The sequence below is a fragment of the Nyctereutes procyonoides genome, unplaced genomic scaffold (assembly GCF_905146905.1).
Source record: "Nyctereutes procyonoides isolate TBG_1078 unplaced genomic scaffold, NYPRO_anot_genome, whole genome shotgun sequence".
Taxonomy (NCBI): domain Eukaryota; kingdom Metazoa; phylum Chordata; class Mammalia; order Carnivora; family Canidae; genus Nyctereutes; species Nyctereutes procyonoides.
This window is the reverse complement of record NW_026575029.1, coordinates 5,156,842-5,180,891: the sequence shown is the minus strand read 5'-3', so window position 1 is coordinate 5,180,891 and position 24,050 is coordinate 5,156,842. Positions and strand designations below refer to the sequence as shown.

The window sequence follows — 24,050 nt, the reverse complement described above, 5'->3', positions numbered from 1 at the left end:
AATAAAAAAATAAAACTTACCAGGACTATTTACTTATTAAGTGTTGGAGATTTTTAAAATGTGATATAGGGGCTCCTGGGTGGCTCATTCAGTTAAGCATCTAACTCTTTTTTTTTCTTAAGATTTTATTTATTTATTCATGAGAGACACCGAGAGAGGCATAGGCAGAGGGAGAAGCATCTCCCTGCAGGGAGCCCAATGTGGGACTCGATCCCAGGACCCTGGGATCATGCCCTGAGCCCAACACACCCCTTGAGCCACCCAGGTATCCCAGCATTTGACTCTTGATTTTGGCTCAGGTCATGATCTCGGTTGTGAGATCGAGCCCCACATTGGGCTCCACTCTGGGTGTGGAGCCTTCTTAAGATTCTCTCTCTGTCTCCCACCCCTTCCTTCTCTAAAAATAAATAAACAAACAAACAAATTTGTGGCATAGAAAGGGAGGGTGAAAGAATAGACATTGTTAAGTCCATGAGCCTAAGGAGCAAAGGCCGGGATGGTGAAGGATGGACATGTCCCTTTCCAGGCAGAGCTACTAGAGCAGTGGTGCTAAATGAGCAGTGAATGCTAAGTCTCATGCTTTTTCTCTTGGTCTGATTATCATTAAAAGTATATAAAGCTGTCATAGTTTCTTGGAGCAGTAGCTCCATGATCCTACTTTACAGGGGCACAGGCGGGTATCTGTCCCTTGTCATCAGGAGGAGGGGTCCCTCCCTCCGGGCTTGTCCCATACAGGGACTTCTTGTCTTGTGCAATGACTTTTGATTTGCTTATTGATTTCATCGAGTCCCTTTTGTGGGTCTATGTTCAGTGCTCCTCCCGAAGGCTGTCTCACTGCACCACAGAGGGAAATAAACAGGGAAGCAAATTGTCACCAAGCGCCCGGTATTCGACTGGAACTCCCACAGCATGCGAGCGAGGTGGAAGGAGGAACAGGTTGCTTGGGAAAGCCAGAACTCCTTCAGCAATTTATTCATGCTGTTTGACATTTGTGTGATAGGGAATCAAATTAATATGCTGTGTCAACTGATGCCTTTCAGACATCGAAGTGCATCTGAGGTCAAGGGTGTGGGCTCTTGCGCTGCAAGCCTGCATTTACCCTAAATGCTTCTCTTTGGCATCATCTCCATGACTGCAGCCTCCCAGTGGCATCTGAGGTGAACTGCTAAGGAAATATTTGGACATCAGGCCAATAAATCACAGAAACAATTTTGCTAATAAAGCATAGTGACATTTTAGAGAAGACACCAGAATCTCGGATAGCCATGGATGAGCGGGACTTCAGCTCCTTCCTATGCCTGTGGGTTGGGTAACGGAAGACCTGTCTGAATCCTGCCAGCTAGCTGGGTGGCTGATGTCGGCCCTGCCACCTAAGACCGATGTCAGGGCTGTTGTGACACAGGAAAAGTCTAGGGAAATGAGGAACAATCATTAAATGTCAAGGAGCCATATCACAGCACACTGCATCCTGACTGCTAAGAAGTATTCAGATGCTCAGTCTTTGTCCTGATTGCTAGTCTTTTACCCCAATTCCAGACCTTATGGGATGTAGCCAAACCTCACGTGAGCAGGAATAAGGTGTCTGGCTTAACTGAATTTTCTGGTTTATTAAGAATAAACCTTTTTGTTAAAAGCAAGCTCTTTTATTTTTTTTTAAGAGCAACCTCTTTTATTAAAAAAAAAGTCTTTTTATTAAAAGTAAACCTTCCCTGCCCCCCCCGCTCCTGTCTGTGAAAATATGTCTTCAATATAATATGGCAAATACTCATGAATCTTCTTTCTTATTTGTTTATTTGGTGTTTTGAGGACTTCTCCAAGTTTATTTGACTGGTACCCATCCTCATGGTAAGAGGATGAGAATGTAACTCTTAGGAATTCAGATTATTTTCTTAAATAATTAAATAAATACGGATTATGTATTTATTTGGTGTGAGAATGTGCTGGCTAGTGAAATTAAAGTTTACCAGTACAGTATGATGTAGCCCATTTTTAGCACACATGACAAACACAAGAAACCAAGCTCTGCTGTTTTACAACATAATTTTGCCACCAAAAGGAAAGAGAACAGACAATAAAGAAAGCAGAAACCACCAGGAATAATACTGTCAGTGGCATTAAGTGATAGAAACTGGCTTATCATTGAAAGCTATTCACGTGGGGATCCCTGGGTGGCTCAGCGGTTGAGCGCCTGCCTTTGGTCCAGGGCATGATCCTGGAGTCCCGGGATCGAGTCCCGATTAGGTTCCCTGCAGGGACCCTGCTTCTCTCTCTGCCTGTGTCTCTGCCTCTCTCTCTCACTCTCTCTCTCTCTCTCTCTCTCTCTCTCTCTCTCCTCTCTCTCTCTCTGTGTGTGTGTGTGTCTCTCGTGAATAAATAAATAAAAATCTTAAAAAAAAAAGAAAGCTATTCATGATCCATGTCTGCCATCAGTGGTGCATCTAGATTGATGGGTAGAAACAGGTGTTCTTAAAGCATTTCTTTTTTTTACTGTAGCCATAGGAATCCCAGGAAAGGTTAGAAACTGTAATGTTTCACCTTTTCAATGTGCTAAGTTAGATTTTCTCATTGGAAGTAATTTGTATTAATGTACCTGTATACCCTCTATTTATACAGTTGGAAAACAGAATGTTTTCATTCCTTAGATTAAATCAGTTAAGGTGAAATTTGGCCTAACCTTCAGAATACTGAGACTTGTCAGTTTATCACACTATTAATTTGTTAGCTCAGAATTTACCTTTATTAATTTTGGCTTTGCTAATTTTAAATGTGATTATGTAGGATGCAGTCTGGACTAGGATTGCCTTTGCAGGATGTGTGAAAGGCTTGTTAGATTATATAATTGTAGAAATAGAAACAACCAGTGACGACTTAGGGCTACTTAAGAGACCATTCTTTGGAAGTTCCCCTATACTTGAAAACATTGAGAAGCTATTTAAAAAATCATTCCTTTCAGTCTTAAAGCCTGGAGACAGTTTGCTTTTCCTTGCTTCTTGTCTGGGATGTGTTCATTCCAGGCTTTATTATGGCAGGATCAAGGAATGGGCTTCTGATTAGCAGAGGGGCTACTCTAAATAGGTAGTCCATACGGTGACATGTGGGTCTTTCCCCAAATTTGTCTTTGAAGTTTTTTTTTTAAGATTTTATTTATTTATTCATGAGAGACAGAGAGAGAGGGAGGCATAGACCTAGAGGGAGAAGCGGGCTCCATGCAGGAAGCCTGATGCAGGACTTGATCCCGGGACTCCAGGATCATGCCCCGACCCAAAGGCAGATGCTCAACCTCTGAGCCACCCAGGCATCCCTTGTTTTTGAGTTGATCTGAAGCAGCTCAGAACTCAGATTTCCAAAGGGAAAAATCATTTAAAATAGAACGGTTTTTAGACTTACACCCATTTCGTTCCTTGCGCAGCTGAGATATCTATTATGGTAATAGTATCTCCAAACTATAGTACAGATAGATAGTTTGCTAGAATTAGAGTTCCAGAGCCACATATGGTTCAGATGGTTTGGTGAGCCCAGCTCATCAAAGTAGTACCTTAATACTCTTACAGTCTTCCTAGTTATTTCACCTACATGAGGGATTATGTTGGGCTTTTGTGCTCTGGATTGTGATGTGAATTACTGCTGAAAATATTGTTTCTTGAGATAATGTATTCTACAACAGATTGTGGCTCATGTATTTTGAGTCAAAGAACACCTGTGTCCATATTCAAATTATAAGGACCAGAGTAAACTCTGTTTCATAATACAAATCTTTAGATGAAAACTTGTTCTTTGAATAGTTTTGAATGCTTACCCTGTTAGGATTCTCAGAGCATTGCCATCGTTGGGTCTTTCAACATCATCATTATGAATTTCAGTTGTTACACTGAGCAGGTTAGTGTCTTAAAGTTACTATACATGGGAGTTGGGAGTGCTAGTTACTAGAACCTTGTGTGTTGGTAAAACTGTATTCTTAAAAAATATACAAGTGGACTAAGAGGATTCTTAATTTCACACTTTTTATTAATTCCAGCTATACGTCCCTTAGCAAGCATGGTTGTGGAGCTTATTGAATGGAGAAATGTTCTCACTTGAGATCTTATACGATTCTGTTCTTTCACTTAAATTTAGGAAACCTAGAAATCGTGCAGATGCTGGTTATACGTGGCTTACCTAATGATTGCCTGAATTTATTTGTAAGCTTTCCATTTATTTGATTCTCTTATCTGTCTTAACCAATATGGCACCACAGTGGCTCTTACTCTGTTCAGTAGGCACCATTCCTGGCTGGATTTAAGAGAGATGCAATCCTGACACAGGAGCCAGTGTCTTTTATACCTTATGGTTAGATCTGTGGCTCTGGTGGTGCCCACAGATTTTTGTTTTTATTTTATTTTATTTTATTTTATTTATTTAATTTTATTTTATTTTTTCAACTATTGCTCTCCCCATAACAACTACGAAATCTCTTCAGCAGATAAACATTCTTTGCCCTTTTCTTGGCTGCCCTTCAGAGGGCATGTCTTTTTTTAGTGCCTCTGATAGGCATTTCCTGCTCTGTTTTCAAATCTTGCTAAACTTGGAAAAGTTTTTGAACCTTGCAAAATGTGTATCCTGATCTACTTTCAGTGCTAATGCCAGTGAGTAAAATTACGCTAATTGCTTTTAATCTCCTAGTCACTTTAGCTTTGGTATGAGAACATTGTGGTATTTGTAGAACAGGCTTTTGTGCCAGAAAAATAATATAAAACCATTGCTCAGAAACATAGTGCCATTAGGAGCCATCAGCAGCACATAATAATGGCAATTAATGACAATCAGGGCCAACGTACTGCCTGCCACATCTGACATTTTTTTTTAAAGGAGCAAAGCATATGAAGTTTATTTTATTATTATTATTTTTTTACTTTGTGCAAGTATTTTTACATCTGCTTGTGATTACTCTGCCTTGTAACTACCACCTCAGGCCCAGTTCTTTTTAGGGGGAAAAAAATGAATTCCTTATGTAATAAGTTATCGTTTGGAAAATTTCTCTGACAGACCGTGAGCTCTTCTTATGAAACATTCAATACAAAAAAAAGTACGGCTATAATTCACTACAGAAATATGGGTTTATAATGGCAAGATAGTGGATTTTATGTATCCAAGTTAGTTATTTTTGCGAGGATGAAAATTTGTACCTGGTATATTAATGTAATAATGTAATATGAAGTGTTGCAGAATAAAATTAAAAGGCGGTATCATATGGATCAACTAGAGCTTGTACCAAGACAGCATGGCATCATGGGGAGCTGTTTGGATCTTGTTCAAGATGACTTATTTATTAGAAATACCTTCAGTTCAGGATTGCGTTGGAGCATACCCTCTAAAGGAAGAGTCACAGTCAGATTGTAGGATATGTATAAACATTATATGTACTTAAAAAAACACAGGAGGATTTAAAAATTTAAACATACGGGAGAAATACAAAGGCTATGTGTCAGAGGCTTGAAATAGCATATTTCACATTGATAACAAAAGGAGCTTCTTGCAGATTGTGAAGTGGTGGCTTTTAAAATTAGAAGCCGGGTATGTTGTAAGTGAAGAAGCATATGATATAGCCGTTGCTAGGGTGAGGGTACTGCTTTTGCCAAAATCTGAGTAAATAAACAAGATAAACCCACATAAATTGATGGCTCTGGTCCTCATAACTCATTGACCATCTGCTTATTTTTTTTTTAATCCTGTCTATTCTCACCCTGCAATATCTGCGTATCTGACACTTTGGAATTCAGATCGGCTATAATGAGATTAGTCAGTCATCTTCGTGGTGGTTCTGTTGTTTGCTTTCCAGCGAAAGTTTGAAGAACCATGAAAACCCTGGAATCAACTGTTAAGATGCAAAACGTTCAGAAAGTCACGTTCTGAGACTTGTGTATAAGCTATGGATGTTATTTCCTCGATTTGGAAAGTGTTACTTCTTTTTCAGAAGCCGTCTCTTTATTTTTTCATCTCAAGGGGGTCTTAAGTCTTTCCCCTACATGTCACATCCTGTGGGCACACCCCAATCTGTGTGTCCACGTTTTCATATTGTGCATGTGTGAGACCCGGAGGATTGGTTTATTTGTTTGAGCATCCTGTCGAGAGTCCTAGGAGAGTGTTGAAGACTGCTTTCCCAACTATTAAAGGACAAGTGTGCCCATCATCACACACCCCAGAGCCACCCTTTCTTCTGAAACACTGGGATTTGGGGAGTGTTTTCACGGAGACAGTGGGCCTAATCACAGCAGCCCTGCTCTCTCACAGGTGATGCTGGAAGGGTAGTGAGACAGTGTGTGCACACACACGGGCTTTGAGTTCTTGGAAGAGAGAAGTTTCAATCAGGCATGTAATTGGTTTCATCCCCATTATTATCTGTGCTTCTCCTAAAGGTATCCCAGGGAAGCTGCATGGTGATGCAGCGTCGCAGCTGTGGAAGTCTCCAGGGCCACCCTGCCCCTGGATGCCTCCTTCTTCCCAGGATCGTCATTCCAGAGCTTGGCAGTGAGCTTGAAAGAACCTCTTCTTGGACTGGGGAGGGTGAACGAGCCCTGTTCTCCAGACTTGCTGTCCCCTCCACCCAGGCACATGCCTTTTGGGGGTGCACTGGGGCTCACCTTTTTTTCCCATGGGTGCCGGACACCTGACACCATTCTGCTCGGTGGCTCCTAGGCAGTAAGTGAGTGGACAGTCCTTCCAGTCTTTCTTGGAGAAGAGATGTTCTGCCTCAGACGTGGTTGTACCCACAGCCTAGCAGATGGCGAGGAACAGATTGCAGATACTTGGAGGGAATCGACATGCCATGGGTGCAGCCAACCCACGCTTGGAGCTGCAACTCCAGTTGGGCTGATTTCTTACCAGTGTCATTGTGAGCGAGTCTTGGTGCCCTGGTGGAAGTGACCCCTTTGCAGGTCATTCTTCCTTTGATGTGCCTGTCAGTGTCCTACTCAGCTCTTTAGGCCCGGCCCTCCCAAGAGTCCTCATTGAACAAGTTTTTTTTGTTTTGTTTTAACTGTCTGTCTCTCGGAGAAGGGGAGAGCCATGCAGTCAGAGCTTAGATGTACAGAATTTTCTGCACACTTGGGTCGACCAATTGTGCAGAGAGCTGGATGCTGGAAATTCAGTCTCTGGGAGACTAAAGATTATTAATGAGCTTTTTTTTTTGTGGAGGGTTTTAAAATGTACTTATTATTTTAAGCATTTGTACAGAACTCTCTCCACTCCTATTTATTTTCTTGATTGTAGAACTGTGCACCTATTTATGCAGAGACTCTACCTATATATTTTAGGGATTGACAGTATAAGTTACATCTGCATGTTGTGGGATGTCTTTGGTTTGTGTGCAAACTCAAGAAGAGAGTCGCATCCATTTCCAGAGCTCCCATTCCTTGGATGTTTGGGGGGCTCTCTGCGGCCTCTCCCACCGGCCGGCATCCTGCCCGAGTCATGGCCAACAAAGCCGATCAGTGGGGGCTTGAGGCCGTGGGGATTATGGAGAAACTAAACTCCAGTCCTTTTAGTTCTTACTCTCTTAAAAACATCAAGGCTCTTTTTATCTTTCTCTTTCTTTACCCCATCCCTCCTTCCTACAGCTTCCTACCGGCTTTAAGCCTAGTAAGGTAGTGGTGAGTGCCAAGGTCAGTGTTTTAGAGATGGGCCAGGAAGGAGAGGCATTATGATTCTGTTTTCTTCTTGCTGCTCTCACTTTCCCCTAGCCAAATTGCTTTTCTAGGTGGGGTCTCTGCCCCTGCCCAGGCCAGGTCTCCTTTAGGGGGCAGGATCTGGGACTGCCAACCACGGGGCTGTGTTACCTGGAGAGTTCTCTCTCACAAGCCATGGGAGCCAGCAACCCTGGGAAGCCAGGCTGCTCTTCCTCCACCTTCCACATGACAATAGTTGGTGCCTCTGCAAAGCTCTCTGAGACACATGAGTGGTGGAATGTGTTTTATCAAATGATGCAGAGAAGGTCTCCTTAAAACCTGGCTCTTGAGAATGATGGGGTTTTGCTTATTTTAGTTTCACATCAACTCTTTATATAGCATTGACCTAGAGACCCCAAGCCAGGTAGGGTTTTTTTTTTTTACAGGAATGTGTTGCCCATGCTCACCTTGAATGCACCTCATGTCCTCCCCAAGAGGTACAGGTCTCCTGTTGACTCCAGTTCTGTTTCCTGGGGACATCTGAACTCTGTCCCTGATACACACACTTCTTTGACAGAGACCATGTCTATAATTTGAACATTAAGGGGAGACTCCAAGCAGTCAGAGTCATTACCCCCGACTTGGCCAGGCCCCAAGCTCTTGGCAGCCTCCCAAACATGCCTGCAAAGGCCATGCTTGCGGTCCTTCCAGAGAGTGTGCAGCAGGTCTAGGAAGTCTGGGTTTTGTTTCCATGGGGGAAATGCCAGCTTTGGCTCGGCAACCTACCTGGTTGGCTCTGACCGGTAAGTGGATGATGAATAGGCTTCCTGGTGTTCTTTGTTTATAGTATTAATATCTAGAAATGGAGTTCCACCAGAGAGGAGATTTTTAAAAAATGAAAGTAGTTAGTCACACTAAGCCTGGGATGAGGAGGAGAGGTTGCCAACATGAAGTGATTTGAGAAGTGCTAAAAGGCCCCACCTGCACAAAGTCTGCCCGCCCAGCTGTTAATAATTCTCAGCGTCCAGTGGGGGACTGACCAGCTGTGGCCTGAGCTGAGTCGCTTAACTGCTGTGCCTTCCACTTTCTTGTCTATAGAGAGGAGCGGATCAGAGGTTGCCAGGTAGGTAATGTAAATGAGTGAAGTCAGCCAAGTAGACATCCTTGTCTGCCATTTCAGAGAACATGTGGCCCCCTCAGTACCACTGGGACTTGGGAATTGAGAAATATATCTCTGGTGTGAGAAAAGTGTACAATAGTGTGTGTATGATGATCCATAGTCACTGATGTTTGGCCTCTGTGTTGGAGAGGACCATGGTGTTGGGTGGTCCTGGAGAGCATGTGGTCCATCCCTTGGGCCATTACTCAGTGTTTATTGCCACTCAAGAATAAAGGCCTTGTGCTATGGTATCTTTGGATTTTTTTTTCATGCTGTAAATCAGTAAAAATTCCCCAGTTTCTGAAAACAGTAGGAGGATCAAAAAATAAAAAATAAAAAACCCAACCCCCCACTTATGTGTGACCTGAATTTTTTCCAGTTTTCTATCTTTGGGATAAAAAACAATCTTGAAGTTCTTTGTAGCTCAAAATTCAATGGGTCTTCGATCCTTATTACCCTGAACTAGAATCCTGTCACTCAAAATATGGTCCATGGGTCAGGACCAACTCCGGTCCCGGGAGCCTGAGAGAAATGAAGAGTCTCAGACCCCCACCCCAGACTGTAGGGACCCCAAACAAAGCGGTTGGAGAAATGGTAGACTAGAACATCATTTCGGGAAAGGTCTTGCTGAAATATTTCAGAGTAGGAGAAAGCATGAACACTCACTGATATATTGACATGAATCCAGTCTTTAGATTAATACACCGATGGGCAGAATGAATGAGTCAAACATATGAAAATTAGCTTTGATGAAAGGAGAAAATAAGGCTTGTGACTTTGGTTCTGATGTTTTAAATTCTCTGGGCAGCAGGGTGGGATGTGTGGAAGCTTCTGGTTGAGGATGGAGGTTTTGTGTGTATATATGTGGGTGTTTTCATTTTACTAAGAATTCTAAGCGCCTACCCGATGCCACATTGTGCTTATTAACCCTTTCCCATAACTTATCTTACTAGGTCCTGACAACAGTATTTTGAGGCAAGATCAACTTGAATGTTTTAGTTGAGGAAACCAGAGTTGTAGAAAAGCTTAAGAAACCATCCAGTGCCACGTGGTAGGAGGAGGAGAGAGGAGTGATATGTCCCCAGAAGAGCTGGATGCCCAGAGAGCTGTCTAGTTCAGGCTTCTTTTCTGTAGCTTTGCCTTGGCCTGGCCTTGCTGAAGACACTTTCAGATTCAGTGACCCTGCCTGCTAACGGTGCCCCCTGCAGAATTTCAAGGGATGAGTAAGACTACAATGCAGGCCTTAGGATGCTGCTTCACACTGATTCCTTGCACTTTATTCTTTTGTTTTTGGGAAAGACTGTTTCTTAGATCTTCGATGGCCAATAAAAAGTGAGAGCAGCTCCAAGATAGGAAATATTTGTCACTTCATAAGGACCAATTATTGTATTTTAACAGTTGTTTCCTGTACGTATTTGATCCGAGAAGTTGGTTCCTGATTTTGACTTTTGAATGAGAATTGCAGACAATAACAAATGTACAACATACATGCAGTTTTGGTGTTGGAAGAAAACTGAATGAGTGTGAATTTAAAAAGCATGCTGTTTGTGCACCTTTTATGAAAAAGTTTCCCCCATAAAGACCTCTTCACTTTGTCATTTAACATTTCAAAGGATTTTGAAGGCCTCTGCCTTCATGAAAGTTGTCAAAGATTTTAACAGTTGTCATCATTAGACTTCAAAGCAGAAACGGAAGGCTATTTTAATGCCAGTGCTTTTAATCCTAACCTTTGTATTGAGATTAGGAACACAAAGTAGACACACACAAGGGGCAAGCCGCACTTTTTTTGTTTTGCTTTATTTTTCTTTTTCCCAAAGAGTTACAATGAAAACTTCACTCTCTGGAATTGTTCTTTACTCATTGATAGATTTTTTTTTTTTAGTCCTAAACTATGTTGAAATCTGCACAGTGGGGTCTGTCATTAAAAAAAAAATAGAGTAATGGAAGGACTTGGCACTTACAAATGAGTCTCATGTGCTCACAGCCTGTTTCCATAAAAGATAAAAAACCATAAATCTCTCTTAAACTATCTTCTGTGTGTTGTTATTTCAGTGTTTGTAGGGTGTATATCTGCAAGGCCGGGGGTTGGTATAAATTAGTTGCAATGACGTCAAGCAGGCTTAGCCCAGCTTCCATTGACTCTTTGGCCAAGGGATCCCCCTAAAGTAGTTGCTGTCCCCCCTGCCTCTCACCACCCCTGCCTTCCCCACCTACACCGGCGCTGCACACACCATTCACACACCTTCTTACTCTCAGCCAATACGCCAAAGGTGGATGTGTTGTACAGTGTTTCCACTGAATAAAAACTGCACAGAAGCATGCTGTGGAGGGAGGCACAGAACTTCAGTGTGGTTTCACGAACTCTTATATGTCTTGCATGAGTTCAGAAAGTGGCTGGATAACAGGCTGTAGTGGTTTTCTCTTCTAATTGCAACTATGTCAGTAAGGCTTGTGTAGCCATAAGTGAAAGCGAGATACATCTCAAGTACATTTCTCATGGCAACATTCGTGAACCAAGATATGTGTTATCTTCGTGGGGGAATTTTGGGAGCAGTTTCAGGAGGTACAAGTGGTGTAGTTGGTTTGCTGCTGCTGCATCCAGGGAGAGGTGAGCAGGAACTGTCTTAGGTGTGTGGCCGGCTTCTTAGGAGGCTTAGGGGATGATGAGATATAGAACAGGAATCAGTTCTACTTGAGAAGAGTGGAGGTGGCTATGGAAAAGTGGTAGCACGTATCATGTGGCAAACAGCAATGACTCCCAAGTCAGGGACGTGGGGCTAGTCCTACTGTGTGCTGTCAGCTAGCTGCAGGCCTTGGGAAAAACGTTCATGCCTCACCACAGTGTAGGTGTAGGAGAAGATGACTTTAAAAGCTATCTTAAATAAAATATAAAATAAAATAAAAAAGTCCTCTTTTTCAGTTATCAGACTATTTGATTCTAATCTAATGAATCCAGTCAACCAACAAACCAACCAAATGAGCCAAAAGTCTTAACAAGGAGGACCAAACATTGTGCATCATTTTGCAGAGGAATTGAAACATACCATTAGAATTTTTTATTTTTTTCATTTTTCTTTTTTTATTTTTAAGTGATATCTACACCCACCATGGGGCTCGAACTCAAAATCCCGAGGTCAAGAGTCATGTGCTTTACTGACTGAGCCAGTTAGCATTTTAAAAAGAGAATATTGTGGCCAGATCAGGAATAAAGATAATTTTGTCATCTACATTAAATATGACCAGAAAAAGTGTTTCTGGGGGCCAGGAAAATGGAGAAACTAAAACGGAAATGGTTAGGTTAGAATTAAGTTGAGGCCTATGCTGCTAAAGACAAGGTGGAAAGAAGAGGGATTTAAAGAGATTGTGTATGAGAGGGCAGAAGAATTGGACAACATCTCTGATAATTATTTTCCTCTTATTTTAAAATTTGACCAACCAAAGCGTGAAATGTTGGGATCTTACCTCCAAAAGATGAAGAACACCGTAGGGTAATAAATTTGACTGGGAACTCATTACTGAACAGGATTTAGTGACTTTTTAAAAATCTGTGTAAAAACATGTAAGAGGAAATTTTTCCAAGGAATATATGTTATTGTTGGATTTTTTTTTTAAATTTAGAATACTGTGTATAGCAATTACAATTATTCTTTGTGTCATTGGTTGGACGATTCATGCTTCAGATACCAAGTGAAAGAATGGAGGTGAAAACATTCTCTACAGATGACAAAAAGACACTGTTGGTGGTGCAGGTCCCTTCAAGATCCTTCCTGTCTTCAATGACACTAAAGCATATTGTCTGAGCTCCAAGGGCTGCTAAAGTTACCTATAAGCTCAGAGATTGTCCAGGAAAGAAGTACAACCTCAGGTATCAAGAGGGAGAGGAAATCTCTGGCCCAGTCGTGGAGAACAAGAAAAGGCTGGGTAAGTGCATTAAAAGGATGTCATCTTCCCGGAATCGAATCCCACGTCGGGCTCCCGGTGCATGGAGCCTGCTTCTCCCTCTGCCTGTGTCTCTGTCTCTCTCTCTCTCTCTCTCTCTCTCTCTCTCTCTCTGTGACTATCATAAATAAATAAAAAAAATTAAAAAAAAAAGGATGTCATCTTTAAAAGGAGCCATCTTTGGCTCTCAGATATTTGTTAAGTATCAGATTGATACTGTCATTTTTGAAAACGAGATTTCAACGGGAATTTGTTGCCTAGGGCACATAGAAAAACCTGATGAAAGTATTGAAATCTCTATATACAAGGTGATTTTTTTTTTTTAGGCAGAAATGCACAGAAAGAGTAATATATCTATGCTTCATTATGCTATTTCCATTTCTACTCAAGCCTGTTTCATACTCTGGTTTAAAATTTCCATCTGACTTCATTCCGTGTGGCGTGTGAGCCACCATCTGTGTGGCTTCATAACACTGGCAAATAACGACCAGAATTATTTCTGATGGAGACATCTTTAGGCGCCCTCCATTCTAGCGGTAGAACTAATTTGAACCAGTAACTTTAGAATACCTTATTTCAACTGCTTTGAACTTGAACTGACCTAGAACTGAATTAAGGGCATGTGATGAGGGCCCTGGCTAATGTACCATTCCGTAGTATGCTTTGTGACCGACAGTGCTATGTGACAAGTATGGGTAAGGAACAGATAGTAGGGGTTCAGCTCTAATGTACATAAATACCCAACTCACCATTCTGAAAAATTACAGTGGAAATATTTGTTCTAAAACAGATCCCAGCCTGTTCTTTCTTTATGAGGACTCCCCAAATGGAATTTGGGAAACTGAATCCCTGAGATGAAATGTTACTCCCTTGATCCGAGTCAGACCCCATGTTTTTCTGTATATGGAGTTTTATGTTCATTGACCCTTTTACTCTGCATACACATTGATCTTTATGGGTTCCTGAGTGCTGGGCTCCCACTTTTTTAAAGCAATTATAAAAGAGAAAACAGGGCATTTCCCAGACATAAAACTCTTTCTCATGTCCCAGCGGGTCAGTTAATCCTGGGATATTGCAAGAGTTCAGCAAAACCTAATTCAATTAAATTCTATCACTTCATTCTATCTGGATTCTGGAGTATACTTCTGGCCGCATAAAGAGGAACAAAGCCAAGACTTTGGTCAATGTCAGAAAATGTCTTTCTTCCAACATTTAGGTTGAATGCTTAGTGTCTGTCGTTGAGCACATGTACTGTAGAGTTTTAGCAGCTGTTGGGATTTATTGTGCCTGGGTTGTACTTGAAACTGCTTGTCTGACATATTTCGCTGCTTATTTTTAAGTGGGCTTCGAATTTCATAGAATCTTATAGCTGGAAAAGACCTTGGAAAACTTTTGGTTTAACCCATTTGTCTTGGAAATGAAGCAACAAACAGGAGTCAAGAGATGGGCTCAGGGTCACAGAGCCCGCAAATGGCAAAACCCAGGCTACAACCCGTTTCCTGACTTCTACTCCAGAATTTTCTGTTGCTTATTTCCAGATAGGATTTAGTGATATTTTTCCACCTCAGTACGGAATTGGGAGGAATGTGGGAATGCATGATATTGTTGGAGATTAATAAAACTCAGACCATTTTATATCGCTGTTACTTTTTTTTTCTTTTTGTTGTGCACAATTTCTAATCTGTACAAAGGTGGAGAGCCTAAACCCACAAACCCAGTAGCCAGCCTCAACAATTTTCAACTTATGGCTCACCTTGTTTCATCTATATTTTTCCTGACTCTCCCACCCAGGTTATTTTGGAGCAAACCCAGACATCATATTATTTCACCTATAAATATTTTGGTACGTGTCTCCAAAAGATTAATGCTTTTAAAAAAAACCCATAACTACCATGCTATTAGTAACCGAAATAAATTAACATTAATTCTATAATCTTGAAGAATATCCCAGAGCCTTTCAAAGACTCTATTATAAGTAGTATATGACCATTTTATTTTCAAATATGTTTTTTCTTTGAAAGGAAAAAAAAAAGCTCCATTAAGAATGGTGGGTGTTTTAGGTCAATGAAAAGAGATATGGGTAATAAAAGGATTCTCAATATTACTGATAAAGCCTGCCATGACTTTACAATCACTGTGGAATTTACTAGATGTTCACTTGATTTTGGAGTGTTTCAATTCTCCTTTCTACTGAAACTAGTCAATTTTAATGTGATGTTTTCCAAGGACATTGCAGCTGTTCTTTTCATATCCCTTTGAGTTAAGTATCAGTAGATTAAAGAAACTTATCACCACAGAAAAGGGGAAAGTCGTGGTTATTTTTGGTGGTGAGTCCATAACGGATTTTTCCTTCACGTCAGCAAATGTGAATAGCCTGGGTTCCTAGAGCTCTAGTTTCCTAGGATGGGATATAAAATATTTTACAGTTAGAGACTTGTTCTGTTCACTGCAAGCTACATTCCAGGGGACCATTTTAGGGGAGACAGGTTGATGCTTTAGGGGGACATGGTTGATATTGCATTTCTCATTTCTTTGACTTCTCCTTTTAAATGTGTTCAGTGATAGAAGCCAAGAGCAGGTTTTGAATGGATATCCCATTTCAGTCATATAGCCAGACTGGCCTGGAATTTTGCATTGCAGGATATAGAGTACACAACAAAAGTTTCCTCCTTGCTTGTCTGGTGAAATGAGAAAGCGATGAAGTTTGTCAGGCTGGCTAAAGCCAGACCTTTCTTTTCTTTTGCCTTTTTTTTTTTTTTTTAAGATTTTATGTATTCATGAGAGACATAGAGAGAGAGGCAGAGACACAGGCAGAGGGAGAAGCAGGCCCCATGCAGGGAGCCCGATGTGGGACTCGATCTGGGGTCTCCAGGATCACGCCCTGGGCCAAAGGCAGCACTAAACCGCTGAGCCACCCGGGCTGCCCTAAAGCCAGACATTTTCTTCCTTAGAGAAAAGGTAGGGAGAGTTGGGTCCTGGGAATGAGAAGCAGCAAGCAGGATTTTCCTGAAACCGGCAGGCACGAACCTGCCGGACACCACAGCTGGCCGGGGCGAAGGGACGGGGTGCTCCAGGTGCCTGCTCCGGTCACCGCACCCCTGAAACCTGACCGTGGAGAGAGGTGTGATCCGAAGCCAGCTGCAGACCAGCTCTCTGTAGGCCAGCCTGACTTGCAGCACGGAGCGAAATCCGGGGCCCGGTGGCGATCAGGGCCACGGACGCACCTGTGATTCTTTTGCTCTTCCCTAGAGGTCACCAGCCTCCTTACAGCCTGTCATGCAGCGGTGTTGTCACCGTGTGCCTTTCTCTCTGCCCTTGGTTTTGGCTGGTCTAAGATGTACAAGGGTCTCAAGAAAACAAAACAGAGAGACAGAGAGAGGGAGAGGGAGAGAGGAATTGCAGAGTTGATGGATCCTCTGGCTGGAACAGCTGTTCGTGCCTGGGGTTGACACTTGGGTCCCCGGGGCCTGTGCCCTGGGGTCAGCGCCTCCCGCGTGCGGCTCTCAGCCCCGTTGAGTGATGGTGATGTGGGTTCTCGTGCCCGGAGACAAATGGGGCTCCTCGGTTCATGGGAGCCACGCGGGACGGCCTGGCATTTGCCTTGCTAGTGGTGCCGGGGAGGGAGGAGGAGACGGCTCAGCTTCTGGAAGCTAAACAGTGTGGACGTCCGGCCTGATGGATGAGTAAAATTTCTACCTCGCTCCCCAATAGTCCATTTATCCAAAGCACTGCTCTTTCCCCCCGTCGGCCTGTGGCTCTGACTGGGGGGTTAGAGGCGCCCACCTTGTCAAGATCGCCTGGTTTTTTTTGTTTGTTTCTTTTTTTAAAAAGATTTTATTTATTTATTCATGATAGACATAGAGAAAGAGAGAGAGAGAGACAAAGACACAGGCAGAGGGAGAAGCAGGCTCCATGCAGGGAGCCTGATGTGGGACTCGATCCCAGGACCCCGGATCACACCCTGGGCCAAAGGCAGGTGCTGAACCGCTGAGCCACCCAGAGATCCCCTGATTGCCTGTTTCTTTATGACAGTTGGCTCACATAGGACGATCGGCCACAGCCAAAGGCCTGAGCTGCTCGAGCGCCCCACGGAGGGAGCCCTGCCACCTTTGTGACAATGCTCGCGGGGTAAGAACTGTAAGACTTCCAGCAACACCCCATTCCTGGGCTCCTGTCATCTGAGTTCACCGGCCAGAGGGAGTGACCTTCCCTGGCCCAGACACTGGGCCTCAAGTGGCAGGGGAGGGGGGTGGGACACACAGGATTCTGGAAGGGAATAAGGAGCAGAGGCAGGGTCTCCAAAAGCACGTGAAGGCTAGAGGGTGTGATGGGGTGTTAGAGGGTTGCTTGACAGGGGCTTCAGACAGATGCAGGGTAAGGGAGAGGGTTGGCTGTTGCTGAGGAGGGATGGAGTAAGGGCGAGAAGGGATCCTCGGGGATGCTTTGCAAATGGAACGTGCTTCCACCTGGGGGCCACCTGGATTTCTCAGGAGCATGAGCCTGGACAGTCCTGCCTGCATGTCTGTTAGTCCATCCAGGGTATCTGGGGGCTTGGCTTGGGAGAAGGGGAAAGAGCTGGTGCATGGGCAGCAGTTGGCATCACAGTGCTTCCCAGGCCCGCACCGGCAGGAGGCAAGGGTTAGTCGGGCAGGATATGCAGCAAAGGACAGGCCACAGCCTTCGTTTTCGCCCACCTGTCTTTCTCTCAGATGTCCTTTTACCCTCCCGAGCGCTGACATCCATCAGGTGGGCGCAGAACGATCCCTAATAACGTCTGCCTGCCCTCCCTTCCCTCTTCCCCCACCCCTCCTACTGCAGATCTTGGAATGCCTTCCGTGCAGGGCAGTAATGCTTGCTCCTTGGAGCACACCTGCCTGTCCACGTCGGGACTTCTTTCCACGGCCGCTCACGGCGGTGTGCAGACCCAGCCTGCCCTAGGATGCTCCAACTACAAGGGTGTCCTTCCCATCAGGGCTTCATGGGGCCATCACAGCCGGTTCGGGGGCATGAAGTAATGTGTCCTTAGACGGGTACCCCTCCCCTGCCCGTGTAAGCTGGTGGCGGCTCGCAATCCACCTGCTTCCCCACTTCATGATCAAACACGTGGCTGCTAATGATTGAACTGCGTCAGTCAATAGTTATGAAGCGGGCACCCCACTGAGCGCTTTAGGTACATTTTCATATTCATTCTCCACACAGCATTAGGAGAAAGCTATTTTTCCTTTTTTTTTTTTTTTTTTTACCTTAGAGGAAATGATGGCTTAGTGGAGATTTCGGACTTTGCTCAAGGTTATGCATCTAATAAATGTTAGATCCAGGCTCCAAAACCCAGGCTCTTCTTAATGCCTTAGAATGGTAGGCAAATATCTTAGACTCATCTGTATCCTTGGACCCCGTGTGGGGAGGAATACGGTGTTGGGGACCTCCGTATGATTCCCAAGACAACTTTCTTTTTTCAAAGGATGGGGATTCAAGGCTCTAAGCAAGAGGCTCCCCCTAGGCCATGACCCTCAAACAGTGTTAATGCTAGCTAACATTTACAGTGCTTACTCTGTATCAGGTGTTGTTTCAAGCAGTTCATGTGTATTCATTTATTTGAACCTTACAGCAGCCCTAAGAGTTCTATTGTCTTATGTGTGTGTGTATTTATATATATCTATATATAAAAATATAAATATATATACATTTTTAATAGGTTTAAATACTAATAAACAGTATTTAATAGTAGGCTTTTAAAAAATTTAATAATTTAATTATTTTTTAATAGTAGGCTTAAATACTAATAAATACATACATACATTTTTAAATAGTAGGCTTCATGCTCAGTGTGGAGCCCAACGTATGGTTTCAACTCACGACACTGAGATCAAGACTGGAGCTGAGACTGAGAGTTGGGTGCCCAGCTGACTGAGCCACCCAGGCATCCCCTGTGAGTTCTATAATTATCTCCATTTTACAGTTGAGGGTATTGAGGCACAGGGTTGTCCAAACACGGATTATCAGTGGCCCAGTGTATTTTGCCTGGGGCAGCAGGCTCCAGAGTCTCCACCTTCTGCCTCTCTGATGTGCCACCTGGATCCCTGGTACTTTTGAGGACTTGTCCTGCTTGTTTCCTCCTGGCTTCCATGGAACTTGAGGAGGAGGCGTTTGGAGGTCTGAGACAACGCAGCCTAATTGGGATGTGGATGTTTTCTCTTGCCTGCTCTTTGCCAATCCCATGGTTACTTCTTATTCTAACTTGCTTATTTAGGGCCCCTCGGGCTTGGCACAGAAGAATCTAGAGGTTCACACACCCTGCATGGAAATGAGACAGATTCTTGCTCCTGTTAATGAGAGTTAAACAACTTGAGTGCTACTTTTTTTCCACCTCTATCTCCCACTTTATTTTTTTGGATGGTGCTCAAATCCTGCAATTATGCCACTGTCTGTAAGGCAGACCTGATTTACCACTTACTGGTGCCTTGGACTATTTTGGTTTTGTCCAAGGAAAAGGGGCCAATGCTCCCTTTCTCTAGAGCACAGAAAACAAGTTGGCTTCTTCTTTGCATAAGTGATATATACAGGTTTACCCAAAAGGGAAGTTTTGCTTTTATAAACTGCCAAGAAGTTTCGGAAGCATCGTTGGGCCATCTTGCTTGTTTTTTTGTTTTTGTTTTGTATTTGTTTGTTTTTTTTTTCTTGATGAATCTAGCTTTGGTTCAGGACTGGGAAGGAGTGTCAGAGGACTGTCATCAATAGCACTTTTGTGTGTTGAATTGTGTCTCCCTAAATTCATATGTTGAAGTCCTAGCCTCTAAGGCTATCAGAATATGATGTCATTAGGAGCTAGAGTTGTTGGAGATGTAATTAGTTACGATGAGGTCATCGGTAGGGTGGCCTCCAATCCAAAATGACTAGTCCTTATGAAAAAGGGGAAAATCTGGACACAGATGCACACACAAGGAGAATGCTATATGAAGGTAGGCATGATGCCCCAGGCAGGGAACAGCAGCAGTTGACAGGAAACCACCAGAAGCGAGGAGAGAGGCCTGGGACCCATTCTTCCTCACAGCCCTCAGCAGGAGCCAACCTGCCAATACCTTGATCTTGATCAAGGTGATCACCTTGATCACTTCTAGCCTCCAGAACAGAGACCATTTCTGTTCAGCAACTCAGTTTGTGGAGTTTTGTGATGGCAGCCCTTGCAAACCAATACAAATTCTTCCCTTGAGCAAACAAAAGAAAGCAGCAAAAGTGAAAGCGTTAAGTTAGCAACATTTGTGAAGGAGGGCTTGCCATTTTCTTTTTAATTTATTTATTCATGACAGACACACAGAGAGAGGCAGAGACACGGGCAGAGGGAGAAGCAAGCTCCCTGTGGGGATCCCGATGGAGGACTCTATCCTGGGACCCTGGGACCCTGGGACCCTGGGATCAGGACCTGAAATGAAGACAGATGCTCAACCACTGAGCCACCCAGGGGTCCCAGGGCTCGCCTTTTTGCAACATTGCAGCAGCTTCAAAGCAGAGGACCTCGGTGCTGGCAGGGACCCAACCGAGGTGTCCAGGCACCTGCCAGGTGCAGCCAGAGTCGGGGCACCCTGCTCGCTCCTCTTCCCCACCCAAACATCTTTCCCTGCACCCTTGTCCCCTTTCACAAGGTCCACATCCCAGAGACCATCTTCTCCTCCCAGCCCGTTAAGCCCCCCACCCCTCTTTTCCTGCCCTTTTCTTTAAATCTTCCTTGTTTGATAAAAATACACTGTTTCCTTTCAGCTTTCCTGATCCAGAAGTGAAATCACCACCCGCCAGGTGTGGAAGAAACACTACCCTGATTTTACATTTCTTCCCACTCTTAACCCCTCCAATGCCTTTAACCTTCACCTGTATGTTTGGATGCCACGTTTTGTGCCTCAGTGTCTGGTGCCTACCATACTGTATTCTAACATGTGCTAGGTAAAGTTGGAGCTGAGGTGGGACTGGCATTGTGGGGGAGGCCAACAACCAGACGGGGTTGCAGTTGCAGGTGATGGAGGGTGTCGGTAGCACCCATGAGCCCTGAAGGGGCAACCACAGTCAGAAACACAAGCCAGCGCATGGGTGACTTCACACCTGGGGCATCTGGCCAAGCATCAGGCAGGGGGAAATAGAACCAGGCAGACAGAGAGAATGGGTTTAGGATCCAGGCTGAAGACCCAGCAGTGTAGATGGTCTCTGGCAACAGTGTGCAGTGTGTGTGCCCGCCACTGGCCAGTGAGTAGGGCTTGCAGAGGTTGGAGCCCCATGTATTAGGAGGTGCAGAGACCCCCAGGACGTGCCTACTGGGTCACCTGGGATGAAAATCTCTTGAATTCACAGATCCTGCCTGTGGAGGGCTCTGAGTATTATGCTTTCTACGGTTATCATGCTTTACTGGGAGTAATAATTCTTTCTAAAGTGTTACTCATTTTCTCTTTGGAACCCCAGTGGTTTCCAAATCTGCTCTGTATGGAAGAGTGGGCAAGAGCTGTACCAAGGGGATGGAAGAAAGTGCACTGTACCCTGGCCTGTCCCCAGAGGGGACTTTTTTCCCTAGCAGACACCAAAGTAGAGCCAGGTTGCTACTTCTATTTTTCTGTTCTCTTTGCAGGATAAAACAAGCTTATCGCTCCCCCCCCACCCAGCAAAGACTTTAGTTATTAACCAAATAAATACTTAGTGAAAATCCTTGACTTAACTAAGTTTTGCCTCATTTGCTCATCTTCAACAGCAGAGACTTACTTGCTGGGTTTAAGACTGAGCCAAGAGCTTCACAGTTATTATCTTATTTAAATTCACCACTAATGTAATATTGTTCTCATTTTATTTTATTTTTTTATTTTTTATTTTTTAAGATTTTATTTATTTATTCATGAGAGAGACACAGCGAGAAAGAGGCAGAGACACAGGCAGAGGGAGAAGTAGGCTCCATGCAGGGAGCCCCCCCATGTGGGACTGGATCCCAGAACCCCAGGATCACACCCTGGGCCAAAGGGAGGTGCCCAACCACTGAGCCAGCCAGGCATCCCAATATTGTTCTCATCTTTATTTTATTTTATTTTATTTATTTTTTCATTCTCATTTTAAAGAGGAGAAGACTGAGGCTTATAGAGATTAAATCATTTGTCTGGGGACATAGACACCGTTAGAGGCAGAGCCAGGACTTTACCAAGGGCTGGCTTCCAATGTGTTAAGCATTGAACTGTTATAACCAGTCCTGTCCTACTTAGCAATTCTGGGTTCCTAAGAATTTCTCTTTACTATTCCTGTTGCTCCAAAGTAAAATTTTACCATAACCTGCTATATTATTATTATTTCAAAATCACAAAGAAATAGAAAGATGACCTACCATCTATATTTATTATTATTCCAGCCCCAATCAACTCCTGTATATAAAACTGAGATAGAGTGCTTATAGAGACCTCAAAGTGTGTTCACATTTATTATCTCATTATAATAATACGTGGTGGAGCTTGAGCCAAGGAGGGGACCTGGCAGCTGTCTAACGCGCTCCCTGCCTGTTCTAAATGAAGATGTCAAGACTCACAGAGGCTTTGTGACTGTCACAGGGATCATTAAAGCCTGGCGTAGGACTCGAGTTTGCAGACTTCCATCCTGGTGTTCTTTACCCACGATCGCTGTCCCATCCAGAGCCCCGATCCTCCTGGGAACTTCGCTGAGCTTGGTGGGTGAAGAAGCACAGGTTCAGAGAAGTTAAGTGACACTTGCTAGAGAAGCCCAAGTGATTGAGTAGCAGAAGCAGGACACGAGCTGCAGAGCCTTCATTACTGTCTTGGGGTGCCTTCCATCGCCCCACCCCAGCTCCCCGAGCCTTGCTATGCTGTGCCCAGTAGGGACTGCCCTTTCTGTAGGTCTCAGAGTGGCCCTGTTGCCTTGAGCCCACTGAGAGAGGGAGGGAGAGGAAGAGAGGGAGGGAGAACCATAACCACATCGTATCTGATTGTGACTTACTGTGAAAATATTGAAGGGTGGCTGGGAACTTTTGTTAAATGAGTGTGTATGTGCGTGTGTTTCTTTTCCTATCCTGTATTCTTCTTCTTCTTCTTCTTCTTCTTCTTCTTCTTCTTCTTCTTCTTCTTCTTCTTCTTTTGGTGAAAAAGTCAGATTTTATAAATATTAAGGAATTCTTCCTATTTAGCAACACCCACCCCCCCCCCCAAAAAAAGAAGGAAATGAAAAAAAGGAAAAGTGAACTTCTTGCTTCCATTTCCAGCAATAGAGCTGACTCTCTAGCCTGAAAAGCCCCAGATTAGAATAAATAAATCTAGAAATTCTCAGGCGAAATATTTCATAGTATTTCTTGGCTCTTCAATTTCATAAGACAGAGCTATCTCCATCCACCATTAAGAAAGGAGCTCCAACCCAAGGGAACTGGTCTGCTCATGCTGAGCAAGGAAACTGGTAGGCCAATTGCTACAAGGTCTGACTATTTAAAACAGTAATAGAAAAGGGAGGGAGGGAGGGAGGAAAGAAGGAAAAGAAAGAGAGAGAGAGAGAGAGAGAGAGAGACATCCTGGACAGAAAGCAGTAGCCTGGGAGCCAATATGTGTGTGGACAGAGTTGAATCATTATAAGGTCCTTGTGTTGTTGGGGAAAACATGGAGAGAGTGATTAATTTTAGATTTTTTTTTAAATGTAAGAATGTTTTCTAAAATAGGGTAGTCCCTGAAAGAATAGAAGGAGAGGATGAGATGGAATGGAGAGGAAAAGAGAGACCTTCAACTTTCTCATATGGCCCAGTAAAGAGCTCTGTGAGCTTTCCGGGGCGGGGGGGGGGGGAGACCCCTCCCTTGGGGGGCGGGGCAGAAGAAGTTGTCTGTGTGTCCAGCCCTGGGCCAGGTAGAGGGTGTTAATGAAAAATAATTAAGGGCACCTACACCTAGGTGGCTCAGCTGGTTGAACGACCAACTCTTGGTTTTCAGCTCAGGTCATGATCTCAGGGTCATGAGACCAAGCCCTGTGTGGGGCTCTACACTCAATGTGAAGTCTGATGGGACTCTTCTCCCTCTCCCTGTGCCCCTCCCCACCTGCTTGCTCTTTCTCTCTCTCTCTCTCTCTCAAATAAATAAATAAATAAATATTTAAAAAAAATTTAAACTAACATTTACTGAGTACTAATTGCCAGACCCAGTTTTAAGCTTTTGGTGTGTATCTCACTGAATCCTTAGAACAACCTGCCTTTGTTTGTCTCCATGTTACAGACCAAGAAGTGATGGAAAAAGAGCAATTATAGGGCCCGTCCACCATCAACTGGTTGGGAAGCAGAGATGCTGGGATTTGGACACTGAAGCATG

General features: G+C 43.8%; 1 protein-coding gene across 2 annotated transcripts in view; it reads left to right on the top strand.

Annotated features, from left to right (window-relative positions):
- Nucleotides 1-24,050, top strand: part of STOX2 (storkhead box 2) — a 163,085-nt gene that overhangs the window by 15,010 nt on the left and 124,025 nt on the right. The window contains exon 2 of one of the 2 annotated variants that reach the window (XM_055315701.1): nt 16,771-16,866. The exons of the other annotated variant lie outside the window; for it this stretch is intronic. The gene's annotated coding sequence lies outside the window, so the exon portion shown is untranslated. The remainder of the gene's footprint in view (nt 1-16,770; nt 16,867-24,050) is intronic. 2 annotated transcript variants of the gene reach the window in all.